Source organism: Plodia interpunctella, chromosome Z (assembly GCF_027563975.2).
Source record: "Plodia interpunctella isolate USDA-ARS_2022_Savannah chromosome Z, ilPloInte3.2, whole genome shotgun sequence".
Taxonomy (NCBI): domain Eukaryota; kingdom Metazoa; phylum Arthropoda; class Insecta; order Lepidoptera; family Pyralidae; genus Plodia; species Plodia interpunctella.
The window spans coordinates 2,146,007-2,169,695 of record NC_071324.2 but is presented as its reverse complement, the minus strand read 5'-3'; the positions used below and the strand labels follow the sequence as shown (position 1 = coordinate 2,169,695).

The window sequence follows — 23,689 nt, the reverse complement described above, 5'->3', positions numbered from 1 at the left end:
ATGATGTACTTTTTCGCCCGTGTGTCATACTTGAGAACCGCCACACAAGTCGGGGGCAATTCAAACGCTTTGAAATCTTGCTCGTAACTCTTCTGTGCTTGTACATGTGTGGCAAATGGCGAACTGCAAGCCGATAAATAAATTAATATGTTTAAATAACACAAAACAGCTTCTGTCGGCAACATCACAGTAGTGAGCAAGTTACATGTGTTTCACCGACGGCGAGCCAAGTAAGTTTGCAAACTCAAAATACGAGTACGCTTAGTTCGCTTGTCTAACATCCACTTAAGACACCATCAAATTATTATTTTTTGTAATAAGTTTGTAAGGATATTTCAGAATATACATATATCTATCAAAGTGAAAAACAGTCACTCGCTCATCACGAAATCTCAATAACGGCTCGGCTAATTAATATGTTTCAGGAAGGATTAGGATCAAGAGATTCTGCTAAGAGATTTTTGCAAATTTCATCTTTAAGGGGATGAACGCGGGCGTAGCTTCCGGCTAAATACAGGTAGTATAATATAATTTACTTTGACTAATAAGTCGATATTTTCCTAGTTAAAAGAAATTGTAAATCATTTTCAACTTGAGATGACGATTTATGAGAAAAGATTATGTCAGACATATACGGACACCAAAGTGTTTCTGTAAGGGTAAAGTAATTTTACCTTTTAAGGTCCTTCCTTATAGTCGTATTCCTCATGGCTGAGAATTGTGGTTATTAAATGGAATAAAATACATATGATGACTTTCTTGGTAATATTAATTTTAGTGGTATGCCTTCTTTATTTTACATCGAATCACAACGAATGATAACGCATGGGTATAACCGCGGCGTACAGATGGTAGTATCTAAACGCATAAGGTTTTTAGCTTTTCATTTTCTAAAAACTATTTAAACGGGACCCGTCGAGACCTTAAGAATAAGCTGGCTGGTGACAGGAAACTGAACTAATTTCAAACCTATCGAAGTTAATTTTTAAAGAGCTAGTGGCGCCTCGATCTGCTGCTACTCCGGCTTGTGTTTGACGTACACTTTTCTTGAAACTTTGCTAAAAATATTTTAAGGAAACGATTTAATTAAACCGTTCAAATACCTTAATTTTAAATTCTATTTTTTATGTTTACAAATGATCCTACTGAAAAGTAATCATTTGTAAACATTAATTTATGTACAAAAATTATACATAAATTTATATTTAAAAAATGGTAAGTCCTTCTGGCATAATAGGGACCAACACTGTTTGAATGAGTTTCTTTCGTCATTTCTTCTCAGCAGTGGTCGTTCCGAAATGCTAGTAGTTTGTAGCTTTGGTAAACATCATTTAATTTAGAATATGACGTGAAAAAGTGCCTGTGAAGGCCTAATTTCTGAATAAATGATTTGATTTTGATTGATTTTTAGATTTTGATAATCTGAAGTGTTGTTGGCGGCCATGTCTTTTTCTATATTTAATTATATTTTGGTAGTGTTTATTGATCAAGCGTTGTGATTGATTGATATACTTCTCGAGGTATAGTTACGGCAAATATTGATGCCGTGTTGCTGCGGCCGGCGGCCATCCTGGATTTACAATAATAGAGAATCAAGTCCATTGGTTGGGCGTTGGATTTTATGTTTATGTTCGAAAACGGTTTCATTTCACGGTGTTTCGAGACCTATATGGATATCTAGTCTAGTCTGGTGATAAATTCCAAATCCAATCCAAGATAAAATAAATCAATTTAATACATGTATTATCAAAGAAATATCAACGGGCTCTTTTAGTTTTTTTTTTTTGAACCAGTTAAACAGGGCAAGCTAAATAAAACCGTTTAAAAAATAATTTGAATGACATGACTTATGAAACAAATTGAACATCTTTTGACATAAATATCACTCATAAATAAACAACAGTGCAGAATTATGGTAATATATAATTTTATAATATAATATTGTACAGATTATGTTAAATGCTTTATTAAAATATAAAATAATGTTCAGTTGTGCGACGAAATTTTATTGTGTAAGTAATAACATAAACAAACTCAGGAGCAGCGTTGATTTGAAAAGGTTGGTGCATATTTTGGAATGATAACCCCCCCGATGGACTTGCCAAAGTCTACATCCGTAGGCAGAAGGGGCGAATCCAAAAAGTGCTGGCTTGATGTCATGCTGGATGACAAGAGTGCCTTCACATTATATGTACTTACGTTTCAAAGGATGTCGACGGCCGTTATAAGTGGAGAAAAAAAATGTAGAAAAGTGGATTCGGTGCTCGGAAAATAAGCTGCAGAGATAGTGATGAGAGAGAGAGAGAGAGGCACGACTACATTGAAACGCTAGGTTTCGCGTAACTATATAGTATTGGTATTCACGATGCATTCGCGCTAACTCACGGCGCGAGTCTGTCTGGCTGAGTGATTTCGAAAGGTCGGAAATTCCGCCTTAACAAATAAAATATGTAGCTGAGTTTCATACAATATCATAAATTCAACTGGTATCAATGAATTTTCACACAAATGTATGGTTGAATATAAAACAAGTTTGGTGATATGTTTAAAACAATTTTTGATATCTCACTTAATTATGTTCGTCAAAATTTAGTTCTTCAGCTTGCAATTTGTTTACGGATCGACCATACTGATTGTATATTGACGCCATATAGTCCCCGCAATTGAGATTGTAATGATACCACGTCGTTATCAAATAAGTTTTTGACTTTCACGTGCGTCGATGTACCTACGTACGTGTACGCTATAGAATTCCGGCGTTGTTCTGCGTCGATCCATCGACGGACGTCAACGCAATGAAACACGATGGCCATGAGCTTAGAAAATGGAGAAGGCAAATGGATAAATCACAACATCAATCCCGTCATTGTGTACGCTACATTCCGCGGAACTTAATGACAGTAAGCTTGTTTTTTTTTTTTCATCATGGAATCGTGTCCGTAGTAACCTAGCGTTGCATTCCAGGTATACCCTAAGGACGATAGATGTGGCCAAAATACCGGTGATATTGTCAAAATACGTGGCAACCGAGGGGCCTTGCGGGGGAAGCAGTTCACCCCCCGGAAAGTCAGCAGGGGGCGCTTCCAAAAACCAGATAGTATATAAGGCGTACAAGCCCCCTCCTTATAGGCCTCATGACTACAAAAATATGCACCTGAAAAGGCCGATGTCACCACATTTGTTTATTTATGCACCGACACTGCCCGCTATGACGTCGATTGGGCAACGTGCAACTGGTAAAAAATAATTCTTTCTTGCCACAAGGCTGGGTGCCGCGCGATTAGTATCTGTTACAGTTCACGGCAACTTCTTTACTTATACTTTTCAAAACTTCAGCTTTCCTAGGTGAAATCTCATTGGGAATTTCGTATATTTACACGTATTCATAACATGTAGGTATACATGTTACGAGGGCTGCTATTTATGTATCCGGAACTGGCCAATAATTCTAGAATATTTAAAAAGTAATTACAACATTTGAAAATAGAACTCTTCGGCTAGAGAATAAATATTTTTCATGTCCCTGTCATTTGTTTTTTTCAATTGGCGCCAATTTTGAAAATAGCTTGTCTTCATTGCCATGGATTTAACTCGTGAACATTTTCGCGCGATGATTTATTATGATTTTCGGCGTGGATTAACTCAAAAACAGTGCATCGAACAACTGATTTTAACTTTTGGAGATGAAGCACCATCGAAAACCACTGTGTATTATTGGTTTAAGGAATTTCAACGTGGACGGTCTATGCTCACGATTGAAATTAAGGAGGGTCGTCCTAAATCGGTAGTGGTACAACAAAATATTGATGCTGTGCGACAATTAGTAATGCAAGATCGTCATGTTACATACCGCGAGATAGAGGCGTCTCTGGGCATTAGTATGACGAGTATACACGCGATATTACACGAACATTTAATTGTTAAAAAAATTTGTTCGCGTTGGATTCCGCACAACTTGAGCGTAGATCAAAAACAGGCTCGTGTCGACTGGTGTAAGAAAATGATAAAAAAATACAACCGTGGCACGTCAAAAGCTGTTTATAATATCTACACAGGTGACGAAACCTGGATCTATGCTTATGACCCTGAAACTAAACAGCAGTCAACGGTGTGGGTCTTTCAAGATGAACCGAATCCAACAAAAGTTGTTCGTGCGAGAAGCACTTTAAAGCAAATGGTCGCTTGTTTTTTTGGTATCAACGGACATGTAGCTACAGTGCCACTAGAGAATAGTAGGACGGTTAATTCTGAATGGTACACCACCATTTGTTTGCCAGAAGTCTTTGAAAAAATACGAAAGAACAACCCACAACGCAGAATCATACTTCATCACGACAATGCAAGCTGCCACAAGTCGGCTGAAACAAATAATTTTTTGGAGGGTCAAAAGATTGAATTGACGGGTCATCCGCCGTACAGCTCCGACCTGGCACCCAATGATTTTTATTTATTTCCAAACATTAAAAATAAATTACGTGGTCAACGTTTTTCGAGCCGCGAAGAGGCCGTTGATGCGTTCAAAACACACGTTTTGGACATACCTCAATCAGAATGGAAAAAGTGCTTTGAAAATTAGTTTCATCGTATGCAGAAGTGCATAGATCATCGCGGAGAATACTTCGAGAAACAATAAAACCATATGTAATAATATATGTTTGTTTAATTTTGTTATTCCGGATACATAAATAGCAGCCTATGTATGAACAAATTTCATATGAATTTCCGTGTATATTCGCTGACCGGTTCCGTGAATCATCGATATTTGAGAACGGTGCACATGACAAGCGATGCTGGATAGACACTGTAGGCAAACGATTTGCATACAAAATTACGTTTTTGTAAAAAAATATATGAATTCAAATCCTGCATGTTGCGTAGCATCAATTTGATACACATTTCATCCGAGGTATTTATTAATAGGGAATCGTTTGTTTTTGAGAGAAAATGAATTGGCGCCAACTTCGTTTTACTCGCCTTTCAAGCGAATGAAGCCATTTATGAAACTGTAAAGGTTATTTAATGTTCAAAGGAGAAAAAGTTACAAATAAGTAGGTACACCGTTGAAATAAAATTTATAATTTCTTTTTGCAATTATTAAAAAAAAAAACTAATTAAGAAATGAGTTTTAATCCTGTCTTACATTCAATTGCTACAGAAAATAGGACCGTGCGGCTTTGTTTAATTCTCGTCCTCGTGTATTACCGGTTACATTCGGAGCTAAAACGCGTCAAAACTCAGGGTTCGCGTAAAAAATCCATTAAATTTTGAAGATTTGGCAAACCTTTTACAACCGGTTGCCTGCCTGACGTCAACCTCTTTGGGGTTGCTATTATTGTCTATCAACTTTTAGGGTATGTGTCCCTTAGTCGCCTTGAACGATATCTACAAGAGAATTTGGAATCTATTCCAGGGCGTGACTACAGACGAATGGTGTGCAGTGTAGTGTGGTTTTACTTAGTATTAAAATCTTACAAAATAGTGTTTATTTCTTAAAGTTGCAAATTAAAAAATATATTACAGGTGTATGTATTGTGTGTGTGTGTGTGTGTATGCAAAAACATGATGATAACAATACTATTATTTTACAAAAAAAAAAATAGGTTCCGAATGAACAGTTTAATTCGACATCTAGTGTCTACTCTCTCTATTAATCAGTGTGGATATTGTCGACAGGCGTAGTAGCAACGTTTTATGCGATAGTGCTGTCGACCGGCGCTTTATTCCTGTCAAACGGTGTGGACTCCATCGTCTCTGCCATTCAAAGCTTGGAGATGGGCAGGTTCTCGGTTTTCATCATCAAATTAATCTTAGGAGCGCCATTTGCCTTCCACTATTTCAATGGAGTGCGGTTCGTCGCTTTTAACATGGGCAAGTTCTTCATGAAGAAAGAAGTATACGGGTCCGCCCATAAAGCTATCATAGCTAGCGTTGTACTAACTATAGTATTTTCTATATTGTAAAGAATTGTAGAAGTCATTTATAAGATGTATTTTTGTTAGTTGTTTATTTTTTTATTTAATAACATGCTGTGCTTCGATTTCGTCCATAGGGATGTGGCAGATCAGTCGTAGCGTTTCGCGCGTTTTGTTCGTGGCTCAGTTGATTGTTAAAAACTGTTCGTTCCATACGTGACAATTTTTTTGAAACCAGTTTCCGCGCATTTCCGTTCATTTTGTAAATAGCATTATGTTTACAATGCTCGAATAGAACGCACATTTGTTACCTATTGCAGAATATTTTCCTTTCGATCTTGTTCGAATTATCAGTTAAACCCAACATGATTCTGTTCACCATGCCAAATGACCTTACACAAAAGAGAGAGAATGCAAACATAGCGTGGTGTTGGAATCAACCAGGTTAATCTCTGAGGCGTTAACGCGCGCAAAAGTGTTCCGCACGGGGCGGAGTTATTACGAATAAATCGGTTAACCCGTTTTGACAAGATCGAAAGAATACCATTTTCAAACCCTTATTTTGCTTTCTACCGTGCAGTTGATCATGTATACCACAACGTAAATGTATTGAATCGTATTTTTTTTAATTAACGTGAATGCGAGACGCTTAGCTGTATGATCACTATCTGTCTTATATATATATAGGTACTTTACCTATAGTTACAGTGATATCAAGTGTAATAGGAATATTGGATGCAAAGACGAGGCAAAGCAAGCATGAATCGAGTTTTCTTCCGATGATTGTAAATATTGCTTAGCAATCGGAGGGAGAAATTTAGTTGATTTTATTTTTGTGTCCTTTTTCAATAGCTAGGATACAGGTAGACGTCGATAAATTATGGGCTCTTATTGATCGGCAAATAATTAATATTAATATTATTCAGACAGAACAATAACACGTCTTTATACCCTATGAGTTGGGGTACAGATTTATTCTTCATTGAACCTAATAGTTTTGTCCTAAATTCAAAATTTCCGGTTTATTTCTTTCATATGCTTACTTCGGTCAAATCTAAAATTTTAATTATTTTTAGGAACACAAAATTGGACCAATAGGGATTATGTTTTTTTGTATTATACAAACTCGCTTTTTTGTACATTCAGTAAAACAAGTAACTTTAATCGTGATATTATTAAATACTTAAGGTTGCCCGGTGATCGAAGTTCAACCACATTTAATTTAGAAATAAAAATTATTATTATAATTATGGTAGTCTTTTATACTTTTTGATACTCTAATTTAATTGTAGATTTTAGATCTGCCTGTTCTATATACTGAAACTGTATAACGATAATACAAACACACAAACTACCACGCCTGTTAATTCAATTTAAAACATTAATGTCCGATAGAGTATATATAGATGCTAGTGACAATATTCACTTGTGAAGTCTTAGTAAACAAAGGTATCATAATTACTTATCGTGAAACCACAACCATCGCTGGACCAAGGGGACTGAAGGGGGCTGCGCCAATATCTTCAGCTGGATCACCGTTACCTTCGGTCATACCGTTATTTTTTTTTACCGTTTCGGTATCGCAAAAATATAAATAGTTTAACAAACTCAAACCAATCCTGAACCGCAAACCAATTTTTCCGTTGACAAAACAATTGCCGAAAAGAAAAAACTGAAACGCTACAAAAAAATACCGGAACGATTGAAGTTAAATTGCGATCCAGCTGAAGTTGTTAGCGAGTTTGAGGGGCAAGATACTGTTGAAGCTGCCACGTAGCCGTGCCATAGGGGCACAACGTTTTCTTAACGGCTGAGAAATATTTCTTAGGCCAAGGCAGCCCCAAAAGCATCCTGAAAATATTATTATATTGGATACGCAGATCGATGTATGCCCAAGCCATGAAATACGCCCACAGACTGATCGTGTTAAAAGACTGAAAATACGTTTTAAAAAGCGCGATTTTAATAGATCTGTTGACCAACATATTGCATTTGGCAGCCAGCGATCTGCGTACCAGTCGGTAACCCAGTGACCAAGTTATTAACATATCAATCTAGCAAAAAGGCCTTGGAAAAATAACTGGTATGTTTTTATAATTAATAGTACCAGCCTTAAAATCATTGTCTGTCTTTGATAGGTTAATACCTACGTCCATGGGCCACCGCAAGCGGCTCAAAATGTAGAAGGAATTCTCAAGACGTCCACCGCTGGACTCAGCAACACCATGTCATAAGAATAGTTTAAATTATAAGCTCATTATTATAATAATGATACGGTCATTATTATAATATTAAAGACTTATTGATGATGAAGAAGAAAGACTGAATATATCAATTATTTATACATTCAAAATAATTTTTATTTTTACTAAATAATTTTATTAAAATCTCACAAACTACTTTTTTGTTCACACACGGTTTCAATGCTTAAGGACGGATTAAGATTTACCATTGATGTTTTGAAATGTAGGTTTCGGGACGATCGAGGAACAAATCAAGAGACAAAGGAGTCTTTAAGCCCGAAGACCATGTTTGTCTAGATGGTTTTTATTGAACAAGATTATGTAATAGCCATTCCGTTTGATTGACTTTTGCAATCTGCGATGAGCGGCTGTTGGCTCTGTTTGTTTTCACTAGCAGATTACCAAGATCCGTGATAGATTAAAATTGTTAGATTCCAATTGAAATTTTAAAATGTATATTTTTTTCGGCCGTAAGTCATTTTAACACTGCTCTGTCCATACATAAATTTAATATATTTCTTTTATCTATGGCTCTCTCACATACCCTCTAAATTCACAAAAAAGACTAAACAAGCACCGTTCTGTTAATCTGAGGGTTAAAGTTACAATTTTCAGTCGGCTATTACTCATAAACTTATAAAGCCAACTGAGGTGTAATAATGTTCTTATATTGTTGTAAATGAGTATCGATGCCGTAATGTTTGAAATGTTGAATTAATTATTTTTCCAAAGACCGATTCGACAACACCAAACTAAAGGAAATATATCTTCCGCTCACTTGTGGGCGAGGTACCTTGAATCCTTTTTCTTTCAAGATCTACTACATACTAGTTTCAGAGCTTAGACCGCGGACGGACGGATTGACGGACATGGATAACATAAAAATTAGGAAACGAAATAAAATGGCGCAAATATGTTACGTACAAAATTTAACTGTAATTTGATAGTAAAATTTTACAAGCGAGATTGAGTAACCAAATACTATCTACAATTTTCAGCAAATTACCTATAACATTGATTGCACCACGCGCAAATATATGTGTTCTTTTTCGAATATTGGTTAGTTTTGTTTGTTCATGTTTATTTTAATATTTTAGGGTACCGTGCCTAATAAAAAACATGACACATTCTATTTAACTACAAAAAGACTAAAGACTTCCTGAATTCAGTATCCGCCCTGGTTAAATTGATAACTAGAAAATGTCATTCTAAGGAAACAAATGATCCATATTCTTCCCTGTGAAATCTTAATGCGACCGAAGTACTGATTTAATTTTATGGCTGGTATTCTCGAGTGTACCTAAATTTCAACTTAATACAACACCTGGGTGAATTTTGGAGCGTTTTTACCGCCGTCATTACTTCAAAATAAAGAACCATTCTAAAATCTTAAAAATCAAATGTTATTTAAATTTTACACTATATATATATATATATATATATATATATATATATATATATATATATATATATATATATATTGAGTATATATATATATATATATATATATATATACTCAACACTGATTATTAGTATTTATAAATTAGAGTATGTAGTACAAAGTTTCTTGTTGAAATTTGAAGTAGGGTAATGATGGGGCGGTCAAAACGCTCCAAAATTCACCCATCAAAGCGTACTTAAGTAAAACAATCTAGACGGACAGCGCCATGACTTTAATGATCCAGTCTTTACCTCTTCTGTATTTATTGTTTGATATGAATATTAGATAAGAAAAGAAAAACCTTCGATCAATGTACGGAACCCTCACCGTGCGATTTGAAATTGCACTGGTTGTTTATCAAATGCACTCAAAAATATCCTGCTCGCGAGGCACATGGAGACGAGCAAATATTGGAGATATTCACTATATAACCACGCAAAGCTCATAATGCAATGGTCAAACATGTAAAAAAAATAATCTATGACTTTGTTGACATTTAGTACTAACTTTAACCTGCAGTTTCGCCCGCATGAATTTCCCACGGGAATAGTTATTTTTCCGGGTATGAAAGGTACCCTATGTCCTTCTCCGCACTTCAAAATACATAGAACGTGAAAAAGTAACAAATAAACAAACTTAGTTTCGTATTTATATAACATTTAAATTTTCAATATTTTTCGTATTTATAAAGTTTAAATTTTTCCCGACGGTCGGCTGCTAGTAAATGTTATTAAAGTCTCCCCTTTCTACCATCCCGATAAATAAAATTGGAATAAATTGGTAAAAAAAAATACTTTTGCATTTACGATGCTACCAGATACTACCATTGCAGGTTCGTTAAAATTACGCCGGCCGGTGTGAGGGTGATTTATACGAGCGTTTGAACGCGGCGTATAGCGTTCCATTTGAGTCCGACAATTTTTTTTAAGTAGAATAATATATATTTTTTATAATTAAACATTTATAAAATTAACATTGTAGCAATACTTTACTTATTTATAAAATAGGGTAATTGTAAAATACTTCAATTCTATTTGGACCAAAATACATTTTTTGCATGTATATACCTATGTATGTTTGTAACGCGATGACTTTCAAACCGTTGGTCCGATTTTGATGAAATTTAAAAGGAAATATGTAGGACTGACAATAGAATTTTTAAGTTAGTGTGGCATAAAAATCGTTTAAGCCGTTTTTGAAGTATTTACAATTTTGTACAAAAATATTGTGTTCGCGGGGTCTAAGTTCCCGGCGAACAACTAATTAAATTGATTACTGTCTATAGTAAAATTTAAGAAACACTAATGACAGCCCGCGGCGGAGTACAAAACGCTCGTGAAGTTCACCCGTGGACGATCACTAATCGAATAAACGTAGTCTACAACATAGTGGCGAGTTTGCAATGAATTTGGGTGGGTTTATTGACTGCACCACTGTGCCTCGCATATCCCTAGCCGTTTTCAGCTATGACTGGCAAATTAATCTCCTCAATTACGTGTAAGGCTTGGTTGATGGGCACTAGGATGCCGTCAATAAAACTGCATTGTGTTGAGGCTGGTAGTCCATTTTCCTCTTTGCATAGACGATGAATTTATATATATATATATATATATATACTCACATACGAAGTTGTGGGCAAAAGCTAGTTACATATAAACAAAGTAAATTTTAAAAAATCCCACTAATTTGTTACTTCTTCGTTGGTATTGAGGTAGAATATAATCAAAGTGGATTAACATATACGGTAACTTTTATAGCAAAAGTACGCGCAAAGCAAAAGTCTGATGTCAATGGCGCTCATGGAATTAATGTACGGAGTACCTACTGATTCCATGATGGCGCTTTATGAAGAAGATGGCGCCACTGTGCATAAAATAATTAAGAATCATAAGCCGTGGGTAACATAGATTTAGAAAAAGCCCCGCGCGCGGTCACACCGCGGCTCGACTAGTCTATATAAATTTTTAGTCTGTGTCCGATCATTGCGTCTCACTCGCATGGCGGTGGTGCAGAAAATCAAATTTATTTAGCTAGTTTCACCATCCGTTAGTGTTTTTGCTGCACATTTATCTGAAATTGTAACACATGGTGAATAGGCTAGTTGACGTAAATTTTTGTTTTGATGACTAATTATAGGTATTTTTCATGGAATTAGTAGGTACTTCGTAAAGTACTTATAAATATAAATCCATGGAAAAACCAGTGAAAAAATTTTTGTGAGAATGCCAATACTTTAAAAGATATAACAAAAATAAAATGACACAGTTTTTGACCCTTCCAAACGCTGCTCAAAACACGAACAAGTGACGTCACAACGTGCTAAAATGTCCGAAGAAAGATGTTTGTTCAAAGATTACGTTTATGGTGATGAGTTCCCAATAAAATTGTTACTTTTTATTTTTTAGATGGTCGAGTTTGTTTTTATAATTACATACTTTTGGACTTTTCAACTAAGTTTAAATCTTCGTATAATAATCCAGCTGCATTGTTACAGTCTAAGAATTATCATGATGATTATAAATTTATCTATTTTACACATATTTTTTACAATTCTCGGACTCCTTGTCAACTACCCTATTATCGAGCGTTTTGACCGCCATCATTACCGACCTTCAAAATAAACAACCTTTTTAAAATCTTAAAAATAAAATGTTTATAATATACCTACCTATTTATCTTAAAGATAACATTTTACACTAACCCCAACACAGATTCAACTGCTATTCAACAAGATCTTTGTTGAAATTTGAAGAATCCTCTTTCCAGATTATTCTACACGAGATTATGTATTTTATTGCAACGTATTATAGTTTTTCATAACACAATGTTGTCACAGTCTATTAAACCGAAAACTTTGAAGACCAAAATCTTTGTAGTAGACAACTGTCTAATAATACTGTGTTTCACCTTAAATGGATAATAAATAATAATTTTGCCGTGTATTTATTGGATACGCGTTGTATTGTGCCTTTAGGTGTCCTATCGTCGAACTATTAGTAGAACCTGATAATATAGGGTTTGTATCAATCTGTTATGAATTACATAACAGATTGATACAAACCCTATATTATACGTTACTTGTGGACGATATTATTGCCATAATTACACGTGTCGTGCAACGTTCTATCACTTAACTAGAACGGCTACGGTTAGTGATAATGATAAATGTTAATATCCAATTACATTATCATATACATATATTTGATGTATTTTATTTTTATTTCTCATATCCTAAATGGAAAACGAAAAACGAGAGGAAATTAAATTAACTTCCCTGACAGTGATGGCTTATGCGATATGCTTTCAATCAATATTTTCGTCTTATTGGTCTCTTCTGTCTTCACTGTAACATGATTCGCTGAGTCTACACGATAAGAAGAATCGACATACTATTTACCAGCTACGACCCGGGGCTTCACTCATGTGGGAATTTCGGAACGGAAAGTACCTTATGTGTTATTTCAAATTATATCTTACCCGTGTACTAAAGTTTATAATAATTCGTTCAGTAGATTTTGCGTGAAAGACATACACAAATATATCCTCACCAACTTTCGCATTTATAACATTAGTAGGATTGTGACATATCCAATAATGTACTTAGCATAGCTGCGGGCTTTAGCTCGTTAATGTACGTGTTAATTTTATTATATTTAGTTTATGCTATAGACGTACAAACCTCAACAATACCTCACTCGTTAATTAACGTAGTAACATTCGAGTAACGAATCAACTTTTGAATTCATTTAAAAAATATTAATGGTTAACTTTCCTCAAGTCCATTAATCCAGTACCTACTATTTAGCAACAGCGCGGCACAGTATATATAAATTAAATACTCGGTTCTGTAAAAAAAAAACTAGCTGAAAGCATTTTTGAAAATAATAATAACGAAAATTCTGAAATCGAGCGGGAATTGAGTTGAATTGATTCCAGAATTATTTCAACTCATTATTTTTCAAAAATAAATTTAAACGCATGGTTTACATGTGTAACAAATCCATTTAAAATAGCAGAAAGTATGATAAAAGAGTTCCCCTGCGTTAATCTGTCATTTTTCATCACTGTAATATTCTTATATTTGTGTTTTTCATTCGTTTTACGGTGCCGACAGGCCGTCGGCTACGATGCGTGATTCTCACGCTTTTATTTGCGTTTTTAGTTTTATTACATTGCTAGCATGTTATAGCTCTGCCTAATAAAAGCTTATTCATTCTAAGAGCATGGCAAAAAATCAATTTTTAGAATTAATACTTTTGGAGGACATGCTCTAAAACTAGGTAAATTTACTTGCATATTTTGTCAGTGTTAATCAAACACTGATAAAAATTTTGTGATCAACGAAATCGAGGACCGAATCCAGGACCATCAGAGAGCGGACGGGCCGCTATCTGATGATCCTCGATTCATGTCTCAGCATAGAGGCAAATATCTGCATTTGTAATCACAGATATTTGTATGCGATTCTTAGTGGCAATTTCTCTGTGCCCTTTTGATATTAGTGTAGGCTGTTGATTGTTGTCAAATTATCGAAAAATCCAAAGTGGCATTTGAAATCGATTGATCGATTGACAAATCACACGGTTTGTAAGAAAGGTAAACAAACTTACTGGATCGGTAGTACCAAGGTAAACAAAAGATTTCAACATCTGATATTACCTAAAGTCTCAATTTCTTTTAGTTCAAAACTAGGCATTTTGTGGCGCTTCTCTGTCTACAAAATTAAAATTAATTATACAATTGATTGGAAAACTTCACAGATGAAGAATCGTCTATAGAATCACAGGAAATACATTGTTAAGGAATTATTTGACGGTGTCTTCAAACCAGCGTCCTGCGAACGTGAGCGAATGTGTGCTGCACGATGCGATTCGACGTTGTGCGTGTATGACTGATCACGATCACATATTTATTTGGAACAAATTAATGCATACATTTATATCTTCCAATCGGGTCGGATCGCTTCGCGCATCCTTGCCGAATTATGTGAGGTATTATTTGAGGTAATAAGTAATACTTTAAGAGTTTGTTATCGGACCACATTTTTATTTGGTTTTATAGTCTTGAAAAAATAATTTATTCTATTGGTAGTCTAAGAAAGAAATACAATTGCCTGTTAGTATCGTCCAGCAATACGTTTATTCATTCATTTGATGTAATCTTAGCGAGCGAGTTACAGATATCGTTAGCGCGGAGCATCTAAAATTAAAAAATAAATGACATTTAGTAATTACTAGTTGCACCACGCCGCCGTGTTAAAATGCATGCCTAGTTTCGTCATTTGCTATATAAACTTTATGAGAATTTTTGTGTACTATCCAAAGGTGTCAGCTACCTCAATACTTAATTTAAAAAAACATAGCCCAGCCATCTGAACGTGAAGATCAAAACATATTAATAATCAGTAAAAAAGTGTTTCTGTACATTGAAGATATTTAAATAAAAAAAAATGAGATAGATAGAGAATCAGTAATAGAATAAGAATTTTAAAAAAAAGTCTGTATAAGAATTTTAAACAAAATCTCTGGATCTACTGACTAAATCTAAAAGACTAATCTCTGGATCTACTGGACGGATTTGAATGAAACTTTTTTGTTGTATAGCTATAAAGCCTGGTCAACATATAGGGTATAATTTATTTTGGAAACTGGAACAGCTCTAGCAGAACCTATAAAGACCAACTAAACTGTAGGAAATATAGAAAAGTCACCTTAACAAAATTTGGTCAGTCTGATGAGCATTTTCTGTAGACATTTCAAAATCGAAGATATGGAACACCTGATGACGAACTCCAACAGACCCGCTACACTATAACATATATGACAAAAGCGCCATAACAAAAGTTGATCAGTCTAATGAGCATTTTTAACATAGGTATTTATAAAAAAGACTCATTTGGTCCACGTTTTTAACCATGATTCACAAACATCTTGAGATTCTCGAAAATCTATTTTATTCCCCATGTCTTCTTTGCCGCGAGCAACAGCTCTTCTATAATATATATGGAAATGTCGTTTTAGTAAAAGTTAACCAATCTGATAAGCATTTTCTGTTAGCGGAAATTGTTCAACCTGAGGAGCAGTTAAAATAGAAGATTTCGAACATTTGTGAAACGGAAGTTCTGTAACAAAGTTAATCTTATATTTACACTATACTATTATAACATAAGCTGGGAGTACCTCCACGCGGTGAAGGCGGAAACAGTTTGGGCTAAGTTTCGATGACGACGGAAGGTATTCGTTGAAAACTTGCCTGAACTGGCTAAAACTCCCATTTATGTATAGTATATGCCTTCGGGCTTATGTTATTTTGAGTGGTTACTTATTTCCTTGCCAGTTTATCTTTGTGACACGGCAGCCTACCCGGTAACGCAGGGGTGCAGTCACTTAGATTTTAATAGCAAAGAAAATATTTTAAATTGTGTAACTATGCCTATAAATGAATAAGTGTTTCAGATTTTTCTGTAAGCTAACCCTCAACTTTTTTAAAAGGGGGGTGACGGATTGTATGGGACTTAATAAAATTTTTAAGACCAAAAACTGAAAATTGGAAAACATACGTTCAACTTCATCATTTTTCTCAAAGAATGACCGAGATTTTACTATGAAATTCACGCGGGTGAAGCCGCGGGCAAAAGCTAGTATGATAATAAAATAATCATACTCAAAGACCCCTTATAATATTAATAAAAATGAAATGATTTTTAACCCTTATAATATTAATAAAAATGAAATGATTTTGTCTCTAGAGACAAAAATAATCCTTTTTGTTTTGCACTTCCATGCGTCTGTTAACGGAATGTGTAAAAATACCTGTATAGCTAAAATATATGTGCAACGTCCGATAAACTATTGTCAAATTGCAAACGTAGAACAATTCATTTCCACACCGGGATACAAACTAAAAAAGAATACGTTTCTGTGGGGATTGAAACAGGAATCCTAGTGGTACACGGGATCAAAGCCGTGAAGCCGTGAAAAAACGTATCGTGCCTCTGCTTGTTATATATTTATATGTGGAAGTGACAACTTCTTTAGCGGCGTTGTGCACTTTTTGTGATTAGTAAAACATTTTAAACTCGCGCTAGGACACGTGACCTGTGTGCGTAGTGCGCCTTTGCTATTTACATGTCACCATCGAGACGATTCGGAGTGAGACGCAGTTAACCAATCACAATGCGCCACTGTGTCGCAGAGACAACTACACCGTAATGTGATTGGTTCGCTACGTCTCACTTCGAAATGATTCGATAGTTGAGATGTGTAATGCAAACCGGCACTTCGCCCTCTGATCAAAAATTCGTAAGACGTCAAGACTTCTGCAAGGTTTTTTTTCACACGTAACTATATATAGGACATATCTATATCGATAGTAATAACCAATCTCATTCGTTTATTCCTAATGCCAGCTCCACACTGTCGCCGAACACAGACACGTGCCGACGCGAATGCGTAGTTAGTATGGGTGCTTTTATTTAGTGCAATGAAAACCCAGCAATATATACCGAATTAGCCAAACTTTGGCTAATTCAGTATATATACTCGGTACATCTTATCTTATATATTTAGGACATTATAAAGACGTAGAATTCCAGAAAGGGAGATTTTTAACTTGTGGTTACTAAATTTTGTCCAACCTGCCCCATAGTCCCACTAGTTTCAGATTCATCTAGTTACAAGCTTTTATTTAGTTTCACCTGTCCCGTTGTCTGTCTTGTTGACCTACAAAGTTGTAATTTCTCACGTCGCTTCAGTTCCCATGTCAATACATCATTATGATAAGCATGATCTGATGGAGCAGCCCGGATTGGCTCCAAATAAGGGAATTCCACAACCGTTTACAGCGCGGACATGGGTTTTTTGCCATAAGATCTCTCCGGCGACAATAAAAGCTTATGGCAAAAATGATATTTTTGTAAAAAAAAGCCACGACCACTGCTGAGAAGAAATGCCGAAAGAAACTCATTCAAACAGTGTTGCTCCCTATTTACGCCAGAAGGGCTTATAAAAATTATACATAAATTTATATTTTAAAAATGGTAAGACAAGTAAAAAAGGTAAGTATAATGGTAATTTGCATGCGTCATGTATAACATGGAGTTAATAAGTACTATCATACAACTGGAGCGACCTGAAGTAAAATTCATTAATTCAAGTTGTCATTTGATTATCGTATTTCATTATGTTGAATGCTTTTATTTTTTTATTGACGACCTCTGAAACCGTATGTACTGCTACACCGTGCGGTTATCATTGAGTCTCACTTAGATTCGATTCGATGGTGACGGAGTGAAACGAACTCTCACTTCGCCCACTGAAAGAGACCCATTCGAGAAGATGAAAACCCTAGTCTCTGCCCACATTTGAGCAGAAATCGGATATTTCTCCATCAACAACTGGAAATAGGCATAATAACAATATTGTCATGTATGTAAGTTAAGTCTATTAAATTAACACAAAACCATGAGCCCGGCCAAATTGGTTGTTAATTTAACCATATCCCGAGACCTGCAATAAAACGTAATTAAATGAAACTTTTACAGTATAAAAAAGGAGAAAACCTATGATCGCAATTATGGTGTCAAGACTAGATTGATTTTCCTTTTTTTTTTTAATTTGTAACAGATTCAAAATTAATGGCAAAATAAATATTATTAAAATTTTGTCGAAGTTAGCATGTCGTAATAAAAACATACGGACAGACATTGCAACATTGCATTAAAATCGATTGAAATCGTAAAATGCCAATTTTCCACGTTTTTACACAAAATCTCAAATATCTCGGAAACTAGAATATGCCCAGTGATATGCCCAGATGTTACCTGGGACGCCAGTGGCGTGACGTCACATTATCGCTACTAGACTTAAGGAACGGTTGACAATATTGAAATTCATTCAAGAAATTCTATAATTCTATTAGAGTATGTCTTGTAACGTCCTAAGTGGATACGGAAATTGTGTACGATGTACTTACGTGAAAATAATACAATATTCTCACGAAACATTATGTTCGGAATTATGTTCACAAATATCACAAATTAATATTGAAGAGCATCCGGAAATCGATGCAATCAATTTTAAGTTCTATACAATTTTGATAAGGTCTACTATCAATTTATTTATCACCGCCGAAACAACACGCATAAAGCTGAGTCAAAGTCAACGTATTTACTCAAAAATTTGACCATTTTCAAATTGTAAATTAAATAGTTACTCAAAAAGCCGCAAATTACCGGAATTATAAAATGACTATTGCTGAGAAATACTGCCGAAAGAACGAAACAACTTGACGAAAGAAACATAAGTAACTAAACTACTAAACATGAGTCAGATTGTTATACAAATGTGGCATAAGTAGGATTCGAACCTGGGGCCTTTTGGTCATAGGCGACGTTAACACCACCGCAACATACATTGCTAGTTAAGTGCATGTTAAATTCACGGTCTTACTATCGTATTCACGTTAATACTCAAAATGAAAATTTGGCGACATTTTATTCTGTATCAACTAAGTACTTAGTTGATTAAAACCGAAATCATTAGCCTAAAATGTTAATTTTTAACGTGGTTATCGTACGAGGCGACTAAGGTGTACATAGCCAAGACTCCGAGGTAATAATAGCATTCCCAAGTGGGGTTGAAGTAAGCCTCAGTCGGTCGTAAAATCACAAGCAATTCTTCGAAATTTTTATTTGTGTTTTTTACAGTGAAAGCGAGCTTTGTAGCTACACAACCACGAATGCAACCGTGAGCACGCAATGATAAGAAGTTCCTTGAATTTTAATAAAACTTTCGTGGTGGGTCAAACTCCTTATCCATCCATAAGGAGCCAGTGCCCCAGCAGTGGGGACGTTTAAATGGCTGTTGATGATGATTGATGACAATCGTAACAATAACGCACGGTCGTTAAGATAAATGAATTAATAATAATGCACTAATGTGATAGAATGGGTGTATTTAAACACATTTTGCCATTTTTCAGTTTGAGTCTATTCTCCTTTATTGGGATCAAACTTTATAGAAAAGTTGAAAAAAAATCTTGCCGATGTCGTCGTCATAAGGAGTGTTTTGGTCCAAAGCCAAAGTTCAAAAGTCGCCTAAAAATGTGAATTGTTTTTAAATAATTTGATAGGTAATAAAAAGTGCTAGAGTCATCAAATCAAAAACTTTTTCATTCGTTCTACAAACAACTCAAATAAATAAATAAATAAAATACTAAATATATATTTTAAATAGTTTATTAATACGAGAATAAAATAGATACACGAGCAAACCGTGCGAATCGACTAGCTGTGTAGAATTATGTAACGCAAAATTCAATTCAGATTTCGTAGAATTCAGCTGTGCACGACATAGATGTAAAATTTCTAGAACATCGTCGAATTTATATGTAAATTCTGTAAGACACGTACCAGGGCTACATTGTTTTCTTGGACCGCAATTTGTTGTTAATCTCGTCGAGCCGAAATATAATTACGATATTTCTTTGACCAGATGGCGCCACGTGTACCACACATTTGATTTTTTTTTTAAGTTGTTTATCTATTAAATGGCATCGTGTATTTTTGTATAATGCCATAATTTATTGAGTTTATTCTCTGAAAGTCGTATGAAAAAATAAAAAATAATTTAGGAAAATTAGCATATTTATAAATAAATATTGTTGTAGAAAATGTTAACTATACTATTTAAAATTTGCTTTAAATGGTATAAAGTATGGTCTATGTCGAAAACGAATGAAGAAAGGAGTGCAATCTTGATGATAAAAAAGTAAATAGCGCTCTTAACAATGAGCTGTGAACCATTAAAAACCAATTGATCTAAGTAATTGATTAAGTATTGAGCTTAAACCGCAATGCCGCAATGTAAGACGCGCGCATATTATTCGCGTACCGAAAGTTATAGGTAATTACACCCGAAAATCCTAAAGTAATTTTGAATAAAGACGTACCTATAAGTTCTGTCACTATATTTATTTTGTAAGATGCCTTTAGGCGACTTGAATTACCGACAACAGTGTTAGCAATAACACACACGACAATAAATAATTATTTTAATTTTGTAGAGAATTTGCCGAAATTAGGTACAACTAATTTTTAATACTAATTAGACCTAAGTGGATCTAGAGAGCACTGTTTTTAATTTTTCCCATAACATTAAACGACATTAATGCCTTGCTTACTCACGAAAACACGATTAATTTTATTCGTTGTCTCATCTATGTGATTCATATCGATGTCCATTGCGAATGAAAGAAAAAAATATTTGTTAAAGCTCCTGTTTGTGATATTTAATAAAAATTTCCACGCATACGACCAATAAGTGAAATAGACTGTGATTTATTAAATCAGAACAAGTTTTACGCATCCAAAATGGCGGCTGTCAATTGCAGGACGAAGTAACAGCGCATGTAGGTCATAATGCCGACTTATTAACCTAAATTTGCACTGCAGAAGTTTTTTTCTTATGTTAAGTACAATACGTACAATTTCACGCTAATGTCAATGAACAATTTCGTATGGAACTTAATCAAATATGATTTATAAATGTGGGTATTTAAAAGAATATTAATTATATAACCTAAATACGAAATTGTTAGGAATTACGAGTACTTAATTTATAAGGGTACATCAATAGCCAATGAACTTAAAACGCCCAAATTGTATCGCTAAAATGTGGAATTAAGAAAGTTAAGAACTCACCTGGGGAATTTTTTGCTTCTTTAGACGATAGGCACTTAGGTTTATCACTATTGAAGGCACTATCTAGGTCTTAGTAGTCACGACTTAGTATCAAGGACGGTATTGCGCATGATGTAAGGCGCCTGCGATTGAGGTAGATACTGAAATTGATAGTCTATAAAATCGTTCCAAATTTAAAATATTCAGCATTGTGTCACATTATTATTCGAATTGTTACACCGAAATGAAAAAAACGAATTATTTTTAAAAGTTGAATTAAAACTTTTTAAAATTAAAATTTATTTTCCCATTTTAGGAACAGTTTTAAATTTCAATTCATTTCTTTACTGTTAATCTTGAGCAACGAATTGGGAATCCTTATAACACAACTGGACTAGCATTAGTAGACGTGACAACGCGCATGCGCGATCATACCGCCTCGCCCCTGTCTGCGCGTTTGAATGGGTGACGTCATAACAAATAATCCCTTTTTACACCCTCTAATTGATCCCCACATGGCACAAGCACGAGGGTTAACATTTGCTATCGATCTTGTGTCACTATTTAGTAAAGTATAGTTTGACCAGCATTAGTACTATTTGTGATATGGCGCGTAGTATAAACGCCGCATAGTGAATGCCTATTGATCGAATTCTCGGAAACGTACGAAAAGCCGCAGTGTTTTTGGGTATAAGTACATATTGTATAGTTGTAACCCGTCTCTATCCGCCCATTGAGGTTTCTTACAAAAAATATATTTCAGATATTACCTATCTTACATTTTATGTAATATATGGACATGCGATGCAATTTAATTTAAATAACCGGGTTGGAAGCATTATATAAGCTTTTATCGCAATATTTTGCTCGAAAATCGAAATCGAAGTTGGAACTTTTTCAAAATACCGACGGGACGGCTCCAGACGTATCTCTCTCTCTCTCTCTCATTTGAGCATTATCCTTGGTTATTCCGCAGTTATAAGTCGTTGAAGCCCCGAGTCCGCTAACGAAATAGCACACAACATACCCACATGTTAATGAACCTGCTGTGTGCGTTTACCTACCCTACGACCTGCGACTATAAGTCTTTTGTGTCATATCCAGAAAATTTAAAAATAAATGTATATATTGTTTTAAAAAATAATCACTTTCTTATTTATATTATAGTTCTGGAGTCATCTATACTACTAGCGCCCTCTGGTGGCAGACACATTGCCCAAGTGAAAGACAACAATTGTGCAGTCCGTATAGACAGGGCTAACAAATAATTGCATGGCTTTGTGAACATAAAAGCGTTTATTAAAAAAAGCTCAAACCGCAAAGAACATAAAATACAAAAAAAAAAAAGAAGATAAACAGACACACAATGACTTAAATACTCACTATATGTATACACACATTACTAACATGCATAACAAAATCGGATTGTAATTGAGACGTATGTACACTTCGAATATCAATATATGTATTGTATTCTTAAAAGACATGTCTAAATGTATCTAATGAAGGCTCTGCAATGTCACAGTTTGTCAAACTTTGACAGATCCTGTATACATTGCTGGTTTTTCAAACAAAGGCACTCATACTAACTACGCAATGATCAAGCATTCGCGTCGGCACGTGTCTGAGTTCGACGACATTGTGGTGCAGGCACTATAATCCCAACAACCGCAGATATAAAAACATTATTTAAATTTGTGCAACAAACAGATACTTAGAAAAATATTTTAGAAGAAACAGTTGCAAAAGAATTACTGCCTACAAACTCGTTTCACGCAGTTTAGCTTGATAAACTGTACTGTTTTGTTCAATAAATCCTATTAATACAAATGCGAAAGTGGAATGTGGTTCCGCCCTAGAATAGAATCACTCCATAACCTCGTAGCCCGTAATCAACAAAAAGAACGTTAAGAATTTTATTATTATTCATTTATTATTCAACTGTGATATTACAACCAGCCACCTGCCTAACGTCAACCCTCCTCGGAAATGCTATTGTTGCCAATCAGCAGCCAAGGCTGTATGCTTAGTCACCTCGTACGACATCCACTTCTCCATGGGTCCTTTGTTTATGCAAGGGGGAATGCATTTACACCCTGAGTGTGGAACTCCCAAACCGAGTGCCCGGACTACCCACTAAACCCCCCTGCAGCGGTTCCGCACATGCCATTAGTGGGGGCGCCATGGGATCGCGAACATTCTACCACGACGCCCCCCGGCGTTGCCTTGCGGCACCATCCAAGCGATCCGCATGCCATCCAGTCTGGAAGCAGACCGGAGGCAGCGGCTCCCCATCTTATTTCGGCCACAGAGGATAGGGAGAGCAGCGCATCGCAATACCGGCAATCCTCCTCCCCTCGACCCCTACCAAGGCTGTGAGAGTAGAGGGCTTAGCCCCTTTCTCACAGTCACT

The 23,689-nt window shown here is 35.3% G+C and overlaps 2 protein-coding genes across 3 annotated transcripts in view; one reads left to right on the top strand and one right to left on the bottom strand.

The window, feature by feature from the left end:
* LOC128683355 (uncharacterized protein) overlaps window positions 1-21,727 on the bottom strand; it is a 60,559-nt gene extending 38,832 nt beyond the window's left edge. For both annotated transcript variants that reach the window (XM_053768899.2, XM_053768898.2), the window contains exon 1: window positions 21,298-21,727. The gene's annotated coding sequence lies outside the window, so the exon portion shown is untranslated. The remainder of the gene's footprint in view (window positions 1-21,297) is intronic.
* Window positions 1-23,689, top strand: part of LOC128683053 (DNA-binding protein D-ETS-3) — a 271,734-nt gene that overhangs the window by 137,433 nt on the left and 110,612 nt on the right. The window lies entirely within an intron of this gene.